The sequence below is a fragment of the Quercus lobata genome, chromosome 11, assembly GCF_001633185.2.
Source record: "Quercus lobata isolate SW786 chromosome 11, ValleyOak3.0 Primary Assembly, whole genome shotgun sequence".
Classification (NCBI taxonomy): Eukaryota; Viridiplantae; Streptophyta; class Magnoliopsida; order Fagales; family Fagaceae; genus Quercus; species Quercus lobata.
The window spans coordinates 54348561-54373214 of NC_044914.1; the positions used below are offsets into that span (position 1 = coordinate 54348561).

The 24654-nt window shown below is 34.9% G+C and overlaps 3 pseudogenes; all 3 read right to left on the reverse strand.

Moving 5' to 3' along the window:
- Positions 1-596: 596 nt before the first annotated feature.
- On the reverse strand, positions 597-2511 carry LOC115967720 (annotated as a pseudogene).
- A 658-nt stretch (positions 2512-3169) lies between these two features.
- Positions 3170-4160, reverse strand: LOC115967171 (annotated as a pseudogene).
- Positions 4161-16651: 12491 nt separating this feature from the next.
- LOC115967172 overlaps positions 16652-24654 on the reverse strand; it is an 18936-nt pseudogene continuing 10933 nt past the window's right edge.

Consider the following 24654-nt stretch of genomic DNA (forward strand, 5'->3'; position numbering starts at 1 on the left):
TGGATGATGGAGGATCAGGGATGGACATTAAGAGCCACAATAATGAGTTTTAATTTTGAATTATAACATGTGTGTGGTTATAACATATTCACATTGTTGCATATCCAAATGTTTTAGGCACGCCAACAGGTTGATTTCAAGTCTTCCTATTTCACAATGGCTAAGAAGTTAAGAGATTAAAAGGCAGAACTGAGTTGATTTTCAAAATGCTTTATTGTTTATAATGACTCAAAGGTTAGAGATTAGAAGGAAAAGCCAAGCAAGATAAGTAGTATTCATTGTTAATATCCTTCTACAATGATGCTCTAAGAGTCATATTCACAGTAAAATGAACTAATTACTCAAAATTTTTTGGCAAACTTATTTCCTCTTGACATTGCCATAGACCATAATAACTGGTAATTGGCATTAATTCATTCTTCACTTGACAAAATGATTTCAATCATCCTTGTACACAGCTTTGAATACAATATATATTGTACACCTCTTAATGAAAATACATATTGGTGTCTTGAATAGAATGAAACAAAAAATTGACATTATCCTAACCGAGATGTACAAAACTTTGTTAGAGAAATATAATCGCATGGGCCTACCCAAACTTTGGATGGAGGTAAAATAAACATCTAGGTCAAAGCTCTTGATCACACTAACTCATCTGATGTCCCAGAAGCTCTAATCTTGTAGCCTTGAGAGTCAATCCATGCTGAGATAGATATTGAGCACTGTAAAACTTATTCAGATGACTAATCTCACTATCACAAATCATAGTTACAATAGAGTGACTAGGGCCAATGGATTGTGTCACTGAACATCTAATGGCTCGGACACAATTCATGGCCAATGAACTTCCAAGAAAGAACCCATCATTCTTCAAAAGAAACCTGAAAAAAGTTCAGGAAGCATAGCATTAAAACACACAGAAAGTATTTGTGTTCTAGCAAAGGAAAATGGGTGAAAGAATGGATTTTTTTTTTTTTTTTTTTGGTTTGTCATCTGGAAAATATTAATGGTGGAAAAAAAAGGGAAAGAATCCACAGTACAGTAGAATCAACAAAACAGCAAACTGGTAGAATGGGCCTAATCTTTTTCCCATTGGTTTCATTTGTCATCCTATCAAGTATCAACAAAATATTTCACTTTAGAAAAACAAAGGCATGCACTTACCAAGACATTTCAACAGCTTCCAAATCTGTGCCTTTGAAAGCCCCGTCAAGTTTTTCCGTCATGAAATTCTATGATAATCTATTTATTCCAAGTTCTTCTGTTATTGTGTCAAATGGATTCTTCATTCTTCGTCCTCTCTAGTGTGCATCGCCCCTCCTTGTAACCTTTTTGAATAAACCAGAACCAGGCGGATTTATCAAGAAGCACTTATTATTGAAATTCTTTTCCTGTTGAACACATGCTAAGGGATTCATTGACAAATATAATATGAATATTTAAATTAAAGGAGGGAAAATAAAATGACTTGGAGAATCATGGAAAGACCAGCACTGTCTGTCCTGTGCCTACAGCTGTGACAAATGCATCTAAACTACCCTGTTTGTTGCCAAATCTCAGGCCCTGTACCCTCATTGTGTGCTCAGAAGTTTGATAGATTTTCAAAATGATCAGCAAAGAAGCGAACTTTACAATTATGTGGTAGAGCCAAACTTTGTTTCTCTTCACCAGTTGTGTAATCAATGGTTTGTTCCACAAGGTTTCCATTCATTTGGTCAGCTTCTCTATGCTTTGATGCTGCTTCATTCGCTTCCAGAGCCCTTCTCCGTGTAATATTCACAGAGTGGTTTGTGTTTGTAATTGAGACAGGTCTTACCCTTTCAACAATAGCTCCAAGGGATTCAAGTATTTGAGACTTGGACAAATTTGCAATGAGATGAAAAATTAAGTAGGTTGCAGTTCAAAAAAGAGGGGCAAAGAAAGCTAAAGGGAAAAAAAGAGGATATGTCATATTTGAGTAGCTAGACAGGCAGTCATTGATCTCCTACAGCTTTCCTCACCAAGCCAACATATTTTGAAATCTAAAAATTCTTCACATTTCAGAGTCTTCAGACACCTACAATAATTGGATCCTACCTCTCAAAAACAGATGTGAAATACTGGCTACAATAATAACCCTAGAGATGATAAGAAGACAATTCTTGCTTTATCTTGCTTCAAGCCTTATCTAACAACTAAATTGCATATGGTGTGGTCGGTGTGGATATTCTTGTGCAAGAGGTTAAGCTAAAGAAATGGTTTAAGCATGTTGAACTGGAAGCAAGATATAATTATCATTTTCAAAATTTCAAGGAACTTTATATATTTCAAGAATCAAGTATACCCAAGTATTTCCTGCTGCTATCAAATTGTCCATGGTGCATATTTTCCCTCACTAGTCAATAACGTAAACATTGAAGATCATTGCAGGAATAAGAGAAAGTCATTGGTCACGGAACTCTGCCCATTGAAAACACATTCCAAATACACATTCCCAATAGCAGTATTATCAGGGATAACCACAAGGCATTTGCATCAATAGGGGTATGGGCAACTGTAGCAAGCACTCCCCCCAGTAATAACAACAACTCGAGCTAGGTTCCCTGATACCAAAGCTAGCATAGAGCCACAAATTGAAATGCAAGCAAAATAAAATCAACCCTAATTATCAACAAACACAACATCCTATACTAAACATGAATTTCCAAACTTAGCATCACCTTCTTTACTATACAACAAGGCACTGGTTTCACTAGCTATTTGTTAATTTAGAGAGCCTTAATTCATATTTAGCATTATTCCATTATTCACAAAGAAAAGCACTACCTGAAATATTTTAGAGAGCAAAAAAAAACAAACTTAGCAAGGCACCACTTGAACTATGACTGATTCCATGCTGAAATGTGACAAAGTACAGATCATGAACCAGGAATTTACAATATTTTTTCGCACTCCAAAGATATATTAAAGAATCCATTTCCAAATCTCAGAATGGTTTTTAGTGTGCAACAATCTTTATGAAATTACGTCCATTGCTTTTGAATTAAATGGATTGAAAACGAATCTCAAAACAATCAATCCATTGTCAACTACAAAAATTATGAAGAAACAGCCCCAAGAATAATTTGCAGTTCAGTTTCACGTCTGCCTTCATCCCTAAGAAGGAGAAAAATTAAATTCTGCTAAATTAGCTAAAGCCTCTTGAGTTACTGCTGCAAACTGTCCATAGATGCAACCTCTCCTTTGGACAATGTAACACAATCCTTACAATCATCAAGAAAGCCTAATAGCTTTAAATAGATTGTGTCATAGTTCACCAAAGTAAGGGAACATGAAGCTCTGACCCTATCCGTTCCAGTTGAATCAAACACCTCATCTAGAGTACCAACACAACCAGGAAGAGCAACAAGAAGCAGTACTATCAGAACAATTCCTCCTGTCCTCAAAAATAAAAATAAAAGACCTGCACTATTAAAAGCAATTCATGCAAATGAGATGTATCAAAATTTGGTGATATGGTAGCAACGATAGTATCACCTGCAAGTAAGGTAAGTTTCTAAAGGTAGATATGAATGAAAATTTGAGGCTGTCCATTCACCAGCTTCTTTTCCAATCTTAAATCCACCCACTGGTTTTCATGCTTGTAAAGCACCTTTAGTAGTTCCATCCATTAGCCCAGGACCAACCCACTTCTTGAAGTGCAATTGACAAGATTCACAATCTGCTCCATGGACAGTGGAAGATCATAAGAAAAGGCTAAGCACAGTCAGTGGGAAAAGTATGTTTCCAAAATGCAATTTGTGGTTGTGTTTCCAAGTCTCAGCATTCTTTATGCATGTGAAAACATACAGAAATTTACATGCATGTATGAAAGGCAAAGCAGGCAGGAAGCCATACATAAAGTCACATGCCTCTCTTCTCAACTCTAGTGCTTGCAGATAATGACAATGACCAAGTCACATCCCTGAAGAATGCAAGTACACAAGTCCACGCCCAAGTTAGTGTAAGAGTTCATAACATTGTTCTCTCTCTTTTCTTTCTTGTCAAACAATAAAACCAAACTCCCTACTAAACCTTATTGCACATTCAACCAAATCGCAAAGCATTTCATAAATTCACAAATTTTCTTAGTTCTTGATACTCTTGGAACTACAATAAGAATTTCTAAATCCTGGCATTAAAATCCATAAATTTCATAGTTCACTTTCAATTCTCTACTCTGACCCCCACTACCAAAAATTGATATTAAAAGTACAATTGGATAAGTATGACAAGAAAGTAATAGGACCCAGATATCTAGGCATGAACTGAAGAATAATTAAAAATAAAATTTAAGTTGTTCCTTTTAGATATATAAGAATGCTATTTGTTTCTACTTATCCAAACTGTTCATTTGCCTTTGTAGAATCGCAATCCTTACTTGCCTGCCAATATATTTAACCAATCATCAATATATTACTAAAAGCTAAAACGTGGAATTTATAATTGCTGAGCTCCTGTTGCGCCACCTCATCACCACGTTATTCGCCACATAATTAATATTTATTCCTATTTCTTTTACAAATATATATATATATATATATATATATATAGATTATTGACTTTACATATTCATTTTTGTCGGTTTTAATATCTATATATAATTAATATTTATTCCTTTTTTTTTTACAAATATATATATATAAATATATATATGTGGGGCCCAAGTAACTTATGGGCCAGGCCCATCTACCTGTGGGGAATCCAGAGGTCCAAGCCGAGGAGGGCTATGGCCCAGGCCCGATAAGATAAAGCACGGGAAATCCTTGGGATACATCCAAGGACAGTTCGGTCCTCGGCAGAACCTAAAATCCCACCGAAGAGAAGGACAAAAAGGGTATAGGACTAAGTTTGAAAGAGCATCTAAAATATCTAGGGAAAGCTGTCCTTACTGCCATTCAATACTCTGCACCTGACAGAGCCGAATTCTTTGGCTTTTACAACCACCCCCAACGACTTTGGGTATGGACTGATGGGACAAGTATCAGCCTTGGAAGATTTAACCCTACACGTGGTCGAAGGACAGTGGAGACGGGCTAATATAAAAGGAAACGTGAGTAATCCATAGGAGGAGGCTGGGAAAAATGGCCAAAAACCAGAACCTTCCAGCCCACCTCCAGGAAAAAGATTTCAGGGGTGAAGAAAACCTAACCACATACGAGCACCATGAAAAACCCACCACTTGGTGACCAAGGCCTAGCCTTTCAAACCCACGCTCTACAAATGATATTGTCTGGGCCTTTTCACGTGCGAACCCAACACTGTTAGGTTCGTTACGAATCGCGTCCTTACAATTGGCGCCGTCTGTGGGAAAGGCTTGTGTGTTGGCATAGGCGGTGGGTCGAGAGAGTCCTTTGTTATTTCTAACCATTGGTTATAGAGTTCTAGTATAAAGTCCTGCTAGGGGCTATGTTTCTTGACTAGGGGCTTGGTTGAGGAGCTAACTCCCCTAAAGCCAAGGTCCCCCGTAACGAGCAAACTAGGCGTTTGGTAACGTTGATCGTATGGGTAAACTCTAGGGGCTTGGCTGAGGAGCTAACTCCCCTAAAGCCAAGGTCCCATGCGAAGAGAAAACTAGGTTTTGGACAGAACCAAGGCATTGGACTCAAGCCTATGTCCTCGGACTCAAGCCTATGGGAAAACCAACTACCTGGATGAGGAAAACTAGGTTTTGGACAGAACCAAGGCATTGCATGGTCCTCGGATTCAAGCCTATGGGGAAACCAACTACCTGGATGAGGAAAACTAGGTTTTGGACAGAACCAAGGCATTGCATAGTCCTCGGACTCAAGCCTATGGGAAAACCAACTACCTGGATGAGGAAAACTAGGTTTTGGACAGAACCAAGGCATTGCATGGTCCTCGGACTCAAGCCTATGGGAAAACCAACTACCTGGATGAGGAAAACTAGGTTTTGGACAGAACCAAGGCATTGCATGTCCTCGGACTCAAGCCTATGGGAAAACCAACTACCTGGATGAGGAAAACTAGGTTTTGGACAGAACCAAGGCATTGCATAGTCCTCGGACTCAAGCCTATGGGGAAACCAACTACCTGGATGAGGAAAACTAGGTTTTGGACAGAACCAAGGCATTGCATGGTCCTCGGACTCAAGCCTATGGGAAAATCAACTACCTGGATGAGGAAAACTAGGTTTTGGACAGAACCAAGGCATTGCATAGTCCTCGGACTCAAGCCTATGGGGAAACCAACTACTTGGATGAGGAAAACTAGGTTTTGGACAGAACTAAGGCATTGCATAGTCCTCGGACTCAAGCCTATGGGAAAACCAACTACCTGGATGAGGAAAACTAAGTTTTGGACAGAACCAAGGCCTTGCATGGTCCTCGGACCCAAGCCTCTGGGGAAACCAACTACTTGTAAGGAAAAACTACATTACATGGACTTTAGGATTTATCCGAGGAAAACTCTCCCCTAACAATTGGGTTAGTTCCTAAATTGCGAGGATTCTCAAGTCTGCTTTCGGATCTGCAGCACCAAAAGGTTCGATGCAATATAGAGCAATATGTCGCCTGAAAAACAATTTGAGTTCTCTACTGCTCAGTCAACTCCTCGGATGGATTATTTAGAGATTATCATTCTCGGACGGTATTCTCACACTTATCACAGAATATCCAATTGTTACCTCGGTTAGTTTCCTAAGTTTAACTTACTATGAATTATCGTCGTAATGCCTGGTAGTGTTGGTAAATTAGAATTAGTTGGATTATGTTTCAAGGTTTCCTGCTCTAAGTACCATTGAAGAAACACACACATGGAGCACACCCTTTCACAAAGTAGTGTTGCAAAAAGAATAGTATTCAAAACAAATAGATAAATTTCCCTTTTTACTAAAACAAAGAAATAGTACAGCGTACAATGAAAAGCTGGAATCAGCTTATGTCAAAGCTCACTACATAATCGAAAGGAAAGATACAAGAGAATAAGATAAAGCCGAGGAGATAGCACAGAGGAGTGGTTGGCTACTGCTTCAAGATCTTGTTCTTCCTCAATGCTTTTACATGCCCATAACTCAGGCAGCAAAAGAACCCAACTTGAGCCTCACACCGCTGAAGGAAAGGTGCAGGGAGCCGGAAGTTGAGGAGCCTTCACCAAAAATTTGCCTGCAACAAGGCAGAGGTGCTGATGGCGGAGAATCTTTCTTCTGGCACACCAAAATTCTGGCATGAACAGAACCTGCTTCGGATTTTGACTAAAAGGGGGAGAAACGCCCTTTCCCCTCTGTCGAAACGGAATATTCCCTTGAATTTACGCCTCCTTTGCCCGTACCTCACTATTTTGAGTCTCAGGAGGACACGGCGCCTTTGTGGTGGAGAGAGTTCCTTTTCCCCAACCCTCGCCTCAAACATGATGTACTAAGGGAGGAAACTGAAGGATTTGTGCGTAGGTAAAGCAACTTTCTCTCCTATTTATTTAAAAAGATAAGGTGGTGGCATTTAATTCACGCAGCGTCCCAAGGAACGCTACAGACAAAATGTCTCCGGCTCGATTTCCAACGCCATCTGCAACCCTGAGATTAAAGGAGTCTCGTGAAGGCGCACCTCGAACACTGGGACGCCAAAAAGTACCGCGTGACCAAAGACTACGGAAATACCTCTTAATTTGTGGGCCCAGTAAATTCGCGGCCCGGGCCCGTTCTGCATGGGGGCCCAGGGACAGAACCAAGGCCTTGCATGGTCCTCGGACTCAAGCCTATGGGGAAACCAACTACTCGGATGGGGAAAGTCCCCGGCTCAAATATTGTAGAATGTTAAGGCCAATAAGAGTGTTAGGATGATGGTGGGGCGCTCCACTATTCGGTAGCCTAAGGGGGCTGTTCACTTTTGCGGGTGATATTTCCTCGGACGATTACTTCCTACACCACATCGAACAATTAGTTATCATCTCGGCTAGTTTTGGGGTAAGTATCATTCTTCTCAGGTCGGCGTTGTTGTGCCAAACAGTCCTATTAAAGTTGTGGTGATATCTTTTTCTTAGCGAGTATTTTTTGGCCCTATGTGACATTGATCTAAATGCTATATGATTACGCCGAACAACACTTGCAAATTCATAATAACGCCCTTTTTCTCTGATAAAAGATTAGGGCTCCAAGTAGTGTATTCTAAGGTCAGCGGTATCGTGCCGGGCCGACTTGGTAAGCTCATCATAATGCCTCTTTCTTTTCCTGCCTAATGGGAGTTTCAACCCTAAGTATCATTCGTTTGGTTCAGTATTATTAAGCCGGATTGTTTTTATAAACGCCGAGCAAGACCTTTTTTTATTTAAACTGGGACTTTGGTCCTAGACGTCGGTCACGGTTAAAAAATAAAAAGAATTCACACGGGTGTATATCTTTGCATTGCGCTATGATTTCAAGAATATAGAGACAGAACATGCGAAGTAAAATAACAACCATTTTTATTAATATGAAAAATTATTACAACGTACAAAGAGGGGCTCAAACAAGCCTATACAAAAGGTGAACTGCCGAAGCAACGATAACATCCGCAGTACAGATAAGTAAACCGTCAGATCTCTTTTTAAACTCGTCTCCGAAGTCTTCCCTAGCTCTGCCTCAGTAGTGCCCATATTGAGAAAAGGACCTTCTGTAGAAGAAGATGGAAAAGATGGAGGAAGAAGATGGAGGAGATGAATGAAGAAGATGGAGGAGATGCATGAAGAGGATGGAGGACATGAGTAAAGAAGGAGGAGAAGAAGAGAGAAGAGATGAAAAGAAAGAAAAAGGAGCAAAAGAGGGAGAAAGAAAAGCACCAGGATGGATCTGGTGCTGGGAAGACTAGGAGAGGGAGGCAGAAGGAGGCGTCAGTGAACGAAGAGAGGAAGAAGCAGGGGCACTTAGTCCCTACCTCGTTCCTGACTCCTGACACACTGGGGCCATACTAGGTATGCTCATAAGAGAGTGGTTGGTACTGATGATGGGTGATTTCGACTCAGTCACGCCGAAAGTTTGACGTGATGAGTCCCTGCTTCGGATTTTGGCTGAAAGGAAAGTGAGACAAGTCTTAAGTCTCCGCCATCCTTGCCCAAACCGGGCCATTTTGAGCTTTATTAGAACGTGATGCTTCGAGGAAGGGTATGGTTCCTTCATCACTCGTTATGGTGAGCGTATTCTGATTTGGTGTATAACTATTGGGTTAAGTAAACGCTAAGGGAGGCTAAGGGTTTCAGATTTCAGAAAGGTAAATGGATCTCTGTATGAAAGCGAGAGCCTCCTACTTGCCTTCTTATAGGAAGGGCAAGATGGAAGGTATTAAATTCGTTCAGGTTTCCAAAAGAATCTGAAAACGAAAATGTGTCTGTTCCACTTCCCCACCTCATCAGACGAACCGCCGAATGTAAATGAGTCTCGTAAAGGGAAGTCATTAAAAGCGCGTTTTGAATAATCAAGCGGTGAGAACGCGTTAGGAGTAAAATCAGAAAACGCCTCATAGATCAGTACATTTCTTGGACAGATGTAAAACCGCCAGCATTAATGAAAGGTCGAATTAAGGGAGCCATAATCAAGGCTTGACATTACCAAAACCCCCCTTTCCAACCGAGAGGTTGGACAGCCGGGTTTTGAGGGGCTATTGTGGGGCCCAAGTAACTTATGGGCCAGGCCCATCTACCCGTGGGGAATCCAGAGGTCCAAGCCGAGGAGGGCTATGGCCCAGGCCCGATAAGATAAAGCACGGGAAATCCTTGGGATACATCCAAGGACAGTTCGGTCCTCGGCAGAACCTAAAGTCCCACCGAAGAGAAGGACAAAAAGGGTATAGGACTAAGTTTGAAAGAGCATCTAAAATATCTAGGGAAAGCTGTCCTTACTGCCATTCAATACTCTGCACCTGACAGAGCCGAATTCTTTGGCTTTTACAACCACCCCCAACGACTTTGGGTATGGACTGATGGGACAAGTATCAGCCTTGGAAGATTTAACCCTACATGTGGTCGAAGGACAGTGGAGACGGGCTAATATAAAAAGAAACGTGAGTAATCTATAGGAGGAGGCTGGGAAAAATGGCCAAAAACCAGAGTCTCCCAGCCCACCTCCAGGAAAAAGATTCCAGGGGTGAAGAAAACCTAACCACATACGAGCACCATGAAAAACCCACCACTTGGTGACCAAGGCCTAACCTTTCAAACCCACGCTTTACAAATGATATTGTCTGGGCCTTTTCACGTGCGAACCCAACACTGTTAGGTTCGTTACGAATCGCGTCCTTACAATATATATATATATATATATATATATAAATAGATTATTGACTTTACATATTCATCTTTGTCGATTTTAACATCTATATATATTTCTTTTTTATTTCCAATTTTCCTATAATTTTTTTTTTACATTCACTTATTTTTTTAAATATTTACATTTTCTTCAACCTTTCTTCTTCCCTCACCTTTTCATCTCCCCACTACCCTCTACTTTAATATTGCTATTCATCCTTCTCTTCATCTTCATTTATTTGTCTCTTCTTATCTCTTCCCTCTTACTATAAATTCGTCACTCTTTTCCATTCTTTGCATAGTTTTCTCTCACAAAAAGGTTCTCTCTCTCTCTCTCTCTCTCTCTCTCTCAATGTTTTGGTGGATTTTTATATCTCTCAATGTTTTGGTGGATTTTTATTTTTTTATTGCATCTCCACTTTATGTTGATAAAATTTTGTATTTTTAAGAACTCTAATTTATGTTGATACGATTTAGTTTTATGTTTTAAGTTATTATTATTATTATTATTTTTCTCTTTGATTGTTAAATTTTATCCAATTACATTATAAAAAATCAAAGATAGTAGAAGCATTTATAGCTACTGAGCTCCTGTTGCGCCACCTCATCACTACGTCATTCGCCACATAATTAATATTTATTCCTATTTTTTATATATATATATATATATATATATAGATTATTGACTTTACATATTCATCTTTGTCGGTTTTAACATCTATATATATATAAATATATATATATATATATATATATATATAAATTATTGACTTTACATATTCATCTTTGTCGATTTTAACATCTATATATATATTTCTTTTTTATTTCCAATTTTCCTATAATTTTTTTTTACATTCACTTATTTTTTTAAATATTTACATTTTCTTCAACCTTTCTTCTTCCCTCACCTTTTCATCTCCCCACTACCCTCTACTTTAATATTGCTATTCATCCTTCTCTTCATCTTCCTTTATTTGTCTCTTCTTATCTCTTCCCTCTAACTATAAATTTGTTACTCTTTTCCATTCTTTGCATAGTTTTCTCTCACAAAAAGGTTTTCTCTCTCTCTCTCTCTCTCTCTCTCTCTCTCTCTCTCTCTCAAATTTTTGGTGGATTTTTATCTCTCTCAATGTTTTGGTGGATTTTTATTTTTTATTGCATCTCCGCTTTAGGTTGATAAAATTTTGTATTTTTAAGAACTCTAATTTATGTTGATACAATTTAGTTTTGTGTTTTAAGTTATTATTATTATTATTATTTTTCTCTTTGATTGTTAAATTTTATCCAATTACAATATAAAAAATTAAAAATAGTAGAAGCATTTATATCTACTGAGCTCCTGTTGTGCCACCTCATCACTACGTCATTCGCCACATAATTAATATTTATTCCTTTTGTTTTTACAAATATATATATATATATATATATATAGATTATTGACTTTACATATTCATTTTTGTCGGTTTTAACATCTATATATAATTAATATTTATTCCTTTTTTTTACATATATATATATATATATATAAATTATTGACTTTACATATTCATCTTTGTCGATTTTAACATCTATATATATTTCTTTTTTATTTCCAATTTTCCTATAATTTTTTTTTTACATTCACTTATTTTTTTAAATATTTACATTTTCTTCAACCTTTCTTCTTCCCTCACCTTTTCATCTCCCCACTACCCTCTACTTTAATGTTGCTATTCATCATTCTCTTCATCTTCCTTTATTTGTCTCTTCTTATCTCTTCCCTCTTACTATAAATTTGTCACTCTTTTCCATTCTTTGCATAGTTTTCTCTCACAAAAACTCTCTCTCTCTCTCTCTCTCTCTCTCTCTCTCTCTCTCTCTCTCTCTCTCTCTCTCTCTCTCTATGTTTTGGTGGATTTTTACTTTTTATTGCATCTCCGCTTTAGGTTGATAAAATTTTGTATTTTTAAGAACTCTAATTTATGTTCATACGATTTAGTTTTGTGTTTTAAGTTATTATTATTATTATTATTTTGCTCTTTGATTGTTAAATTTTATCCGATTACATTATAAAAAATTAAAGATAGTAGATAAAAATAAAATAGTATTCCATTACATAGCATAATTTGGATAATTTAGTGTTTATTGTTATATCTTTTAATTTTTCTTATTTTTTTCTTCTCTTCCATTTTAATCAATATTGAAATTCAACCACATCCTCCTTATCATTAAATTATTTATATTTTCTCTCTCTTTTTGTTTTAAAAAATAAAAATGTAATATTTTACTTAAATTCAAATAAAAGAAAATTGTGCTCATCAAATTGTACTCATTTTTTTTTAGCATTTACACTTTCTTCAACCTTTCTCATTCTCTTTACCTTTTCATCTCCCCAAAAATTCTACCTTGATATCACTCTTCCTCTTTCCTTTTATCTTCCTTTATTTTGTTTTTTTATATTATCATCCTCTTAGTATAAATTTATCATTCACTCTTATATTCTTTACATAATTTTATCTAACAGAAAAGTGGTTATTTCCCACTCTTTCACCCTCAATTTTTTGGTAGATTTTTATTTTTATTTTTCTTGCATCTCTATTTTAGCCTGATAAAGTTTTGTATTCTTTAGAGCTCTATTTTGGTTTATGGGAGTTAGCTTTGTGTTTTAAGTTTTATTTATTTATTTTTTATGTCTTTGATTGTTAAATATTATCATATTTCATTATAAATAATTAAAAATAGTATATAAGAATGTACTATTATTATATTACATAGAATTATTTGGATAAGTTAGTGTTTATTGTTATGCATTTTATTTTTATTTTTTTCTCATATCATTTTATTTAACATTTAAATTCAACCACATCCCCCATATATATCATTAAATTATTTATATTTCCACTCCTTTTTTATTTTAAAAAATTTTAAATATAATATTTTGCCTAAATTAAATAAATAAAATTGTCCACATTAAGTGGAGTAATGATAGGGAAACACTCATTCTCACACCCAATGCATCAAAGGAAGAATGAAATACAAAATAAATCAAGTTAGAAACACTAAATTAAAAAAAAAAAAAACTAATAATGCATATTTAATGTCATAGAATCATCATCAAATTTTGGAAAACGATAGGTTGCCAATGGAGAGAGAGAGAGAAAGAGAGATGGTATAGAAAAAAAACCAATACAAAGTAATAAAGAGTAGGTAAAGAAAAAAAAAAAACCAAATGTCAATTAGTAATCGTTGATTGGAAAACAAAGAGGTTGTTAGAAGAAGTAAAAAATAAAATAGAGATTACCGTGTGGAGAACATTAAAAATTTTACAGTGTAGTACCATAAACTGTTTAATTCACCTAAAAAATTAAATCAACAATCAACAATTAAATACAATCATAGTACTAAATTTAAATTTAAAACTAATCAAATTCCAACTATGGAAACCATATTAATCATAACTAAAAAAGAGATGTTCTCTGATAGTAGTAGAAATTGAGTAAGAAATAAAGTTAGAAAATTTAAAAATCCATTTTTTGACATTTCATTTAACCTTATTTATAATATATATAATTTTCATGCACTATTACTTTCGAAAATCTAATGAATAATGCTACCTCTCATTTATCATCTTTGTTATGCAAATCATCAGTTAGTAAATACATGATAATGGTAAGAAGCGTTACAAATGAGATCACTAAAAAAAAATATAAAATTAATTAGTCACTATCATTATGGAGTAGTACTCTATAATTTTACGCATCCAAAAAAGTGGAATATATAGAGTTTTTTTAAATGTATGTGTAAAGATTCACTATATGTGTGTGTGTGTAAAGGTAAAAAAGAAAAGAAAAGGTATATTTAAGGTTTTTGTTAACTTAAAAACTAATGAAAATTAAATGATTAATAACTAAAATTATAGTATTAATAAAATATTTAATAAGACCATCCTAAAAGAATTACCGCGCGCAACGCGCGGGTATGCGACTAGTCTTAACATAAAAGTCATCCATGAAGACCATTTGTTTTGGTAGAAATCAAAAGCAGGTAATGTTATGCATTCACTTATGAGCTGAGAAGGCTTGTATGTGCAGCCTAACTCCCAGAACTTCGCAACAGGCAAATTAATTACTGTAGCTGAATATCAATTAATTAATTATTTTTATTTTAAAATATAGCCCCAACGGTGTAATATGATTTTAATTTTAATTTTAATGATGGAGGGTGATAAAATAGTTTTAAAGTAGTTTTAGTATATTTAGGGTCTATTTGGGATCCATTTATTTTGTTGAAATTAAAAACTTTTTACAGAAAGTACTATAGATAAAGATAAAAATTAGCTGAAATAGTATAGTGGGACCTATGAATATTACCAAAAAGTGCAAGCGAAGGAGTAGTGTACCACTAGTTATAAGGTTTCGTTTTAGAGCTTATAAGGTAGAAAGTGGGGGAAGATTCTTTCGATGTGGGACTCCAAAGGATGCTGTGTAAAAGCCAAAGGCTCTAAATTAGTACATCCGAGGAAGCCACAGTCAATGTAGGCTTGATTATTCTATTTTGTTAAGTTTATTTAACATTTTTATTTTTATATCATTGTCATTATCTATTTGTCATTGATATTAATATTATAAAGATATTTAAAATTAAATTAGAAAAAAAATATTTTATACATATAAATTTTCTTTTCTTTTCAAGGCGGCCGCAGGGGTTTCATTTTGAATCAGGCCTGAAATACATGTGCAGCCGCCCGTGTTCATCCAATCATCTGTTATAGATAAACAGATTCACATTATTGCATTCCCAAATGTTTTAGGCACGATTACAAACAGAATTTATTTGATTTTCAAACTAATGGCCATGGATGGAGTTTAGACTAGTTAAAAAGCTTCTTTGATGAAGAGCCATTAAATGCCATTATGAAATCCCCATTGCTACTAAGAAGCAGTCCTAATAAACTGGTATGGATCTTAAGTAATAAAGGAGAATTCTCTGAGATTTGCTAATAGTATTTCTCAATCACACAGGTTCACACAGACGGGTGAAGATCTTGGCGGAAATTTGCAGAATTTAAAGCTTCATGAGAGTTTAGAAGAGCATGCTTCTGCATCATTCAAGAGAAATGTTTCTATTGATGAAAGCCAAGAAGTGAAGGAAGCCTCTCACGGGCCTCTTGAAGCTTAATTGTGATGTGACTGAATAATGACAGAGCTTGTATTGCCGTTTCAATATGTGATTGGGGCAATATAAAAGTTAGGTGGGTCAAGAAAATTATGTGGGTTGCACCAATAACAGTAGTTGCTCAGGCTATTCTTCTTTTGGAACATTTGGATTTCTGAAGAGATGAAATTGCAGAAAGTGATCATATATTGATGCTATAAGAACTGGAGGATAGATTGGTATTGGCAAAGGAGTTTGATATTTGTTCCTTTGTTTGGAATAATAGGAATGCAAACCAAGTAGGTCATAGTCTTAGTAATTGGGGTATGCATAGTGGCTTGTAGAGGGGAGAAAAAAACTTCTGTACTGCTGAGGACAATGGACTTCCTACTGTTTTATTGGTTTATAAATAAAGTTTTCGTTTGTGCAAACCAAAAAAAGGGTAAGTCTTATTTACAATAAAATGAAATAATTACTCAAAGTAGTTGGCGAAGCTTTTTCTCTTTACGAAATAGTCTTAATTCATTTGAATTTGGGTCAAAATCCATTAACTTATTACCCCACAATTTATCTTCAAGCTGGTATAATTGCAGTTAACTCATTTCCTTTGGATGAGAGTATTGTTGTCCCAAAAAGAATGAAATCAAATAGTTAATATTTAACAAACAGAGAAGTACTTAATCCTGCTCGTGTTACTGCACAAGTTCATTGTCATCCTCAAAAATTCAGAAGGCACCTACTGAGGGAACTTTGCACAAGTAAGAGAGCACCACCATGGTGATAGAAAAAGCAGCAGCAGCAGCGACAATAGCGCCTGTGGTTCACAGAGGCACCATTGTAGTGCTTTGAATTTTGAAGTCAAGGCCTCGTACCAAAAATCTTAAAGATATGTATAACAGTTAATTTTTTGCCGCATTCTATTTTGTCCAATAACCATATTGTTCATGGTTCATTTAAAAATAAATAAAATAAAATGTTAACCATTTCTTGGTACCAAAGTACCTGCAAAACATAACCAATCAAAAAGCAGCATAAGGTACCAAACCATGGTAATTTCTGGCTGCTCACTAATTAAAGAAAGCTATAGGTGAGAACTCATTTTTACTGGATCACAAAATTAACAGTAAAAGGCAATTTCTTCATTTGTAATTAGATTCAGTCAACTGATTCCAAGGTGAAATATGAAAAACTACAGATCATGAACCAGGATTTCACAATAATTTTTCCCACACCAAAGAGACATCAAAGCATCCATTTCCAAATCTCAGAATGATTTTTGGCTTGCAAAATTCTTCATGCCATTACATCTATACAGATCATGATCCAGGATTTCACAATAATTTTCCCCACTCCAAATAGACATCAAAACATCCATTTCCAAATCTCGGAATGCTTTATGGCTTGCAAAATTCTTCATGCCATTACATCTACACAGATCATGAACCAGGATTTCACAATAATTTTCACCACTCCAAAGAGACATCAAAGCATCCATTTCCAAATCTTGGAATGCTTTTTGGCATGCAAAATTCTTCATGCCATTACATCTACTGCACATAAAATCAAATAGATTGAAAAATAATCTCATAACAGTCAATCAATCGTCAACTACAAAAATATAAAGACACTGTTGCCCCACAAATACTTTGCAGTTCAGTTTCACTTCTACATTTGTCACTAAGAGGGAGACTATTAAATTCTGCTAGATAAGCCAAAGCCTCTGAGTTAATGTAGCAAACCATCCATAGTGATGCAATCTCTCATTTGGGAAATGTACCCCATTCCTCACAATCATCAATAAAGTCTTATTGCTTTGAATAGAATGAGTCATAGTTCATTAGAGTAACGTAACAGGTGATTATAATTAAAAAAAAAAAAAAAATGGGAAGGGAAAAGGAAGCTCTGACCCCATCCATTCTAGTTGAATTAATGCTAATATTTCAAACACCTCATCCAGAGTACCAATACCCCCTGGAAGAGCAGAACCAGCAATTTTATCAAAACTACTGCTCCTAACTGCAGCATCCACCAACCCATGCTACCTCGCAGAAAAAACCGGCACTACTGAAAAGCAATTCATGCAATTGAGAAGCATCAGGTGACAACAATAGATTATCTGCAAGTAAGATAAGTTTCTGAAGGTAGACACAGATGAAAATTTGAGGCTGTCCCTTCACCAGCTTCTTTACCTATCTTTAATCCACCCGCTGGTTTTCCCACTTGTAAAGCACCTTTTGTAGCAGCATGCATTAGTCCAGGACCAACCCCACTCCATGAAGTATTCAAAAGTTTCACAATCTGAAGACCACAAGAAAATGCTAACCACAGTCAAAAGGAAAAGTATGTTTCCAAGATGCAATTGTGGTTTTGTGCTGCCAAGTCTCAGCATTCTTTATGCATGATTATCTCAGCATGTGAAAACATGATTTAGGTACAGAAATTCACATTCATGTAAGCCAGACAATTTTTTCTCATATTTGGTGGTTCTTTTACTTTTTTTTTCTCATATTTGTCGGTTTCATCCTCAAATTGTGCAGTTCTAACATCACATACGATAGTTCTTTTCTCACATTGGGTGGTTTCCTTACTTTTTTCTCATATTTAACGGTTTCAACCTCACATTGTGCAGTTCCAATATCACATACAATAGTTTTTTCTCAAATTTGGTGGTTCCCTTACTTTTTTTTCTCACATTTGACGGTTCCAACATCACATATGATAGTTCTTTTATCACATTAGGTGGTTTCCTTACTTTTTCTCACACTTGACGGTTTCATCCTCACATTGTGCAGTTCCAACATCACATGTGACAGTTCTTTTCTTATATTAGGTGGTTCCCTTACTTTTTTCGCACACTTGACGGTTCTATCCTCACATTGTACAGTTCTAACATTACATGTGACAGTTCTTTTCTCACATTTGATGGTTCCCTTACTTTTTTCTCACATTTCACGATTTCATTCTCACATTGTGCAGTTCCAACATCACATATGATAGTTCTTTTGTCACATTTGATGGTTCCCTTACTTTTTTTTTTTTCACATTTGACGGTTCCATCCTCACATTGCGCTGTTTTAACATCACATATGGTAGTTCTTTTGTCACATTGGGTGATTCCCTTACTTTTTTCTCACAGTTGATAGTTTTATCCTCACATTGTGCAGTTCCAACATCACATGTGATAGTTCTTTTCTCACATTTGGTGGTTTTCTTACTTTTTTCTCACATTTGATGGTTTTATCCTCACATTGTGCAGTTCCAACATTACATGTGACAGTTCCTTTGTCACATTCGGTAGTTCTCTTACTTTTTTCTCACATTTAACAATTTCATCCTCACATTGTACAGTTCCAATATCACATGTGAAAGTTTTTTTGTCACATTCAGTGGTTCCCTTTTTTTTTCTTATATTTGACGGTTTCATCCTCACATTGTGTAATTCCAACATCACATGTGACAGTTCTTTTGTCACATTTGGTGGTTCCCTTACTTTTTTCTCACTTTTGATGGTTCCATCCTCACATTGTGTAGTTCCAACGTCACATGTGACTTTTTTTTTTCCCCATATTTGGTGGTTCCTTTATTTTTTTTTTCTCACATTTAATGATTCATTCCTCACATTGTGCAGTTCCAACATTATACGTGACAGTTTTTTAGTCACATTCAATGGTTCTTTAGTCATCAATCAAGGCTACTACACCAAGTTTTATGTTTTTTAGGCATCTTCATTAGATTTGACTTTAATATTGTGAATTTTATCTAGGTTCATGTGATTTAGGAGATTGGAATCTCATAAATTGAAATTTAATTGTTTATTGATTATTTGGGGGGATTGGAATCCTAATTTTTATTTAAATTTTTGTTTAATTGATATTTTCAATTTCGTAATTGAATGTTTTGTATCAAGGATAGGGATTTATGAGATTAGAATCCTATGTGCAACATTCATTATTTGTGTTGAGAGTTAGATACTTTTCACATTCACCAAACTTAATAATAGGTATCTTATGCTTTCTTTCTTTGTGAAAAAATTCAAACCCATTCCATGTGTTTGTCTTGTGCAAGGTTACTAAGGCAACATTGTATAAGTAGTAGCTTAAATTTTTATTTCATTGTTAGAATTTTTTTTCCCATTTGCTTTGATTGTAGAAAATAAACAAAGATTAATTAATAATTCATATTCAATAGTTTTTCCATGTATCGTCACATTCTTATTTCATATTTGTACTTTTGTCACATTCAATGTTTCTAATTTTTTTACTCACATTTGACAATTCCATCGTCACATTAAGCCATACCAACATTACATATGAGCATAGTCAACCCAACCCCACCAAATTACCTAATAATCGATGAATATATATAACAAAAATACTCCTAAAATCTCTAAAATTTTCAAAATACCCTTAAATATACTAAAATTACCAAAACACATCCTAACACTTTAAAATTTCCAAAATAACCCCAAAACCCTCAAAAATTATTGGAATATCCTAAAAACCTAAAAAAATGACCAAAATGACCCTAAAACCTAAAAAATGACTTAAATACCCTATAAACCTAAAAAATAATTGAAATACCCTTAGATACTAAAAAAATGTCCTAAATGACCATAAAACCAACAAAATGACTAAAATGACCTTGTAACTTAAAAAGTGACAATAATGCCCTTAAAACCTAAAAAACGATAGTAATGCACTTAAACCTAAAAAATGATTGAAATACCCATAGAACCTTAAAAATGACCCAAATGACCCTAAAACCTTGAATAAATTTCAAAAATACCCTTAAAACCTATAAAATGACCAAAATACCTCATAAAACTTAAAAATGACAAAAATACTCTCGAAACCCTCAACAATTACCGGAATACATTTAGAACCTTAAAAATGATCAAAATACCTTTAGAACCTAAAAAAAAATGATCAAAATACCCTTAGGACCTAAAAAATGACCGAATTACCCTAAAATCACACCAACATTACATATGACTGTACTATTGTTACATTTGATGATTCCCCTATGTTTTGGTCACATTGGATGGTTCCAACATTAAATTGGTGGTACTAATATCACATGATAGTACCATGACCACATTTGGTAGTCCCTTTTTTTTGTCACATTAGATAGTACTAACATCAAAATGTTTAGTACCAATGTCATATTTGGTAGTTCATTTATTTATTTTTAGTCACATTGGATGGTACCAACACGATATTCTCTCTCTCTCACATATGTCCTTCTAGCCATCTTTGCATTTGAGATATTTTACAATTTTTTGAAAAAAATAAATTTCATATTTTGATTAAAAAAAAATTGAATTATATAAAAAGTCTAAGTATGTCCGTCACTCTTACACTCCACCTCTCCAAGTAACTCTTTGGAATTGGTGGTTGTTCATCAATTTTAATAAAACTCATGACAATGATTTTATATAAATTCCAAATATCACCATTAATATCTCAGAGTTAGAGAAATGTTTTAGATTATTTATTTTTTATAATGAAATTAAAGGGAAAATGGATCAAAGAACATCATTCTATGCCAGAATAGAAAAAATCCTTTAGCAAACACGATAAATTAAATAAAAATGATATAGAAGATAATTCATGACCTCGCACAACTTGTAAGCTCAATGCGCTTTGATGGTCATTTGAATTAATCTATGTGTGGCAAATGGAAAACTTGATCTACAAGTGGTCATTGGAATCCATTATTTCAATTTTGCATAAAGTTGCAGTTTTTCTAAGGGGAACACATAGGCCACGTCTTTTTTTTTTTTTTTTTTTTTTGAGAATCTAGGCCGAAAGGCCCTTGTTTTATTCATTGATGAAATAAATTACAAAGCATCTCTAATATAGAGGAGCTATATAATCAAGAATAGACTCAAACCAAACCGGTAGCTCATTGCCTAACTTAGCACTTTTGGCAAGAAAATGGGCAACGGAGTTGCCTAAGAGTTGGACATGGGTAAAGTTACAGACCCGAAAACTAGAAGCAATAAACAAAACATCTTGGATAACATGGACATACTCTGGATGAGAGACATTCCTAGCCAACAACGATTTGATAATTATCACCATCAGATTTACAATTCAGACAGCAAGCATTCTTAATCACACCTCTACACAATAAGTTATGTAGAGTTGGTAAAGCCTCACTAGCTGCTCTCCAAATCAGGTGCTTCACCTTGTAAGGAGCTTGTAGATGCCCTATCTCCTTCCATAACTATGTACTCCTTTACCCTGATGAGCAGCTTAGCATCGAATTTTTGTCATTCATTGCTAGCAATTTATAGGCTAACCGAGTGATGTATTCGCCATGGTTTGAGGGTAACCACACCTGTTTGTCCTATGATTCATAAACACTAAGAGGTATCCCTTTTCTAATCTTTGCTTCATGAGGTAGAAAATTATTGTCAATTAACTCTACCTTCCACTCATGCTTGTCATGTCTTTAAAAGTGATAAAATCAAAGCTAAAATCAAAATTGACCACATGAGACTTTGAAATGTTGTTCAATGTTTTAATTGTTGAACAACTACAATTAAATAACAAGACATGAAATAGCTAAAACTAGCAATATTTTGAATAACTAATTAAAAGTACTCAACATCCTTGGACTACATTGTCTTTTCTCTTAGAAATAATTTTATAAACAAAAAGATAACTTGATTATCTCTCCCTCTTATCTATTTTTGCTCCAGTGCACTATCTGCATCTCTCTGGTAAGGGGGGAAAAGAAGAAACAAGTAAAAATAGTCAAATTTATAAAGAAATAAAACCATAATCAAAACCTGTCAGACTAATTCTTCCTATTTATTCTTGAGCTATTATTTGCTACTCCTTGGAAACCCTAAATAACATGATAATAATTCTAAATTAACTACAAGGCTTTTTCATTTTCTCTGCTTTTAAACCCTTGTGTATTTTTAACAGTTGGGGTTTCCAAGGAGTAGCATATAACAGCTCAAGAATAAATGAGGCTAAAAAGGAAACAAAGAATAAGGAACAAGTACTCAGTCAAGCACAAAATGAGGCCGAAAAGGAAACAATGAATAAATTATTCATATTGATAAGCTGAGTTATCTTGATAGGAAAAATGAAATGGTTATATATAAGCTGAGTTATTAAAATTAGATATTACTTTAAAAAACATGTTATAAGTGTTTGGACCCATTTACAGAAGCAATACACAAAGTAAGCAAATAATTAAACTTATTTAATAAACCCATCAATAAAGGATTAGTCTCTGGTTACACCACTGGATTAGGAGTAGGTTTTAGTAATAACTTATAAATGGGGTAGAATTTTTTATCAAGGAACTTATTTCATTCCAATTAGGATAGTTTCAAATTTAACCCACCAAAACAAAGCTATTGAATGGTATGTTTCACAAGGTTTTCAGTTCAATACCATTAGGATAGTTTCAAAAGCAAATGAATGGTAATGGCTACAATTTTTTCACAACTGTAATAGTCACCCCTCTACTCCCTCACAACTTTCCCTGCTCCTTGACTCAAGCTAAGGCATACTTTACAGCTAGCATTTCAGTAGATAGTTAGAAATTCCTCCATTTCTCAATATCAAGACAGATAAACAAGTTCATAATCTACTGCATTTCACAAATCAACCCCTAAAGGTCTTCTATCACTATTGCTTAATTAATTTAACTTAAAACACACACACACACACACACACACACACACACACACACACACACACACACACACATTTTTTCCTGGTGACATTAGCATAGTTCCATAGATAAATGTCATCCAAATACCCCCAACAAACCACATGGTTAGGTAGGACAAAATATAAGCAAAACTAGCTTTCTGTATGAAAAATGAAACAAAAAGGAAAAGGGCCAAACCATAAGTGAAGAACGGCTCTTTATGTAGTCTCACTTTACCTTAAACCCCAATATTCACTGTCAATGATTCATTTCTTAACTCAATCATCGATCAAATGGGCATCTAATAATCCACAATTCAGAGCCAACAAATTATTACTATTTACTCGTGCAAACAAAAGGCATAACCAAATTCTAGAGACAAAAACAAAACAAAACAAATTTTCAATTTGAATTAAGATAAGGAAAAACAAAACATACCCAGAATTGAAATGATACTGAAAAAGCTAAAAATACCCAAAAATTTAGAGTCAAAATGAGAAAGAAAAAAAAAGAAAAAAGAAAAGAAAAAAAAGAAAAGAGAGACCCAATATCGAATACAAATTGATAAGACTAAAAAAATATTAAGAGTAAAGAGAACTGAAGAAATCTCACAGGTCGATGATAGAGATCCATTTGAGAGTGGAGTAGACAAAATCTAGGTCATTAGGTTTGAATGAGTTATGGATGAAGCACAAGACCCGAGAGAATGAGTCATTCTCTCTCTTGGGCCATTAGTGGTGGAAGCCAAGCATTGCAGAGATGCATCGTTTAGTATTTTGAAGTGAAAGAAGGAATGCCCATTAGGTTTTCAGTTTGAGAGAGAAGACGCGAGAGAGAGAACACTAGTTTGTTTGTCTGTGTATTCTTGCTTTTTTATATTACCTACTTAACCAGTAACTAGTTTTTCATTAAAAATAAATAAACAGTCAGGATTCAAATGTGCAAAATCTATGGCTAAAGAGGGTACCGTTCCCTCCTAAAAATACCGGGGGTACGATAGAATGACCCAATATATTATGAGATATTAAAAATTGGTTTAATAGCTTTACTACATATTTGTAGCCTTCTTAAGGTGAGATTATTATTTTTTTAAATCATGAAACCAAAAATAAATGCAAAATAGTAACGGGACCATGAAAATCAACTAATTTGTGTTGTATTCATATATTTCATACTATGAAGTAAAAGTATACTCAACTCTCTGATTGTCTTTCACTCATCGATAGTGCGACGTTAAGACATAGTGTGGGCAAGTATATATGCATGTGTCTTATAGATGATTTAAAATTAAACCATGGTAGAATATGACTTTACATTGCGCACCAAATATTCTCTCTACTTATATACCAAAAACAAAAACTAACTAACAAAATTACCTAAACCTAAATCATATTTAAGCCCCTAATTTAAAAAAGAAAAAACGATTACCCGTAGGGGTTTCGGTGTCTTGATGGTGGTGGGAGGCTAATATAATGGAGGTGGTGGGAGGCTAATATAATTTAAAAAAGAAAAAACGATTACCCGTAGGGGTTTCGGTGTCTTGATGGTGGTGGGAGGCTAATATAATGGAGGTGGTGACCCCTCAGATTC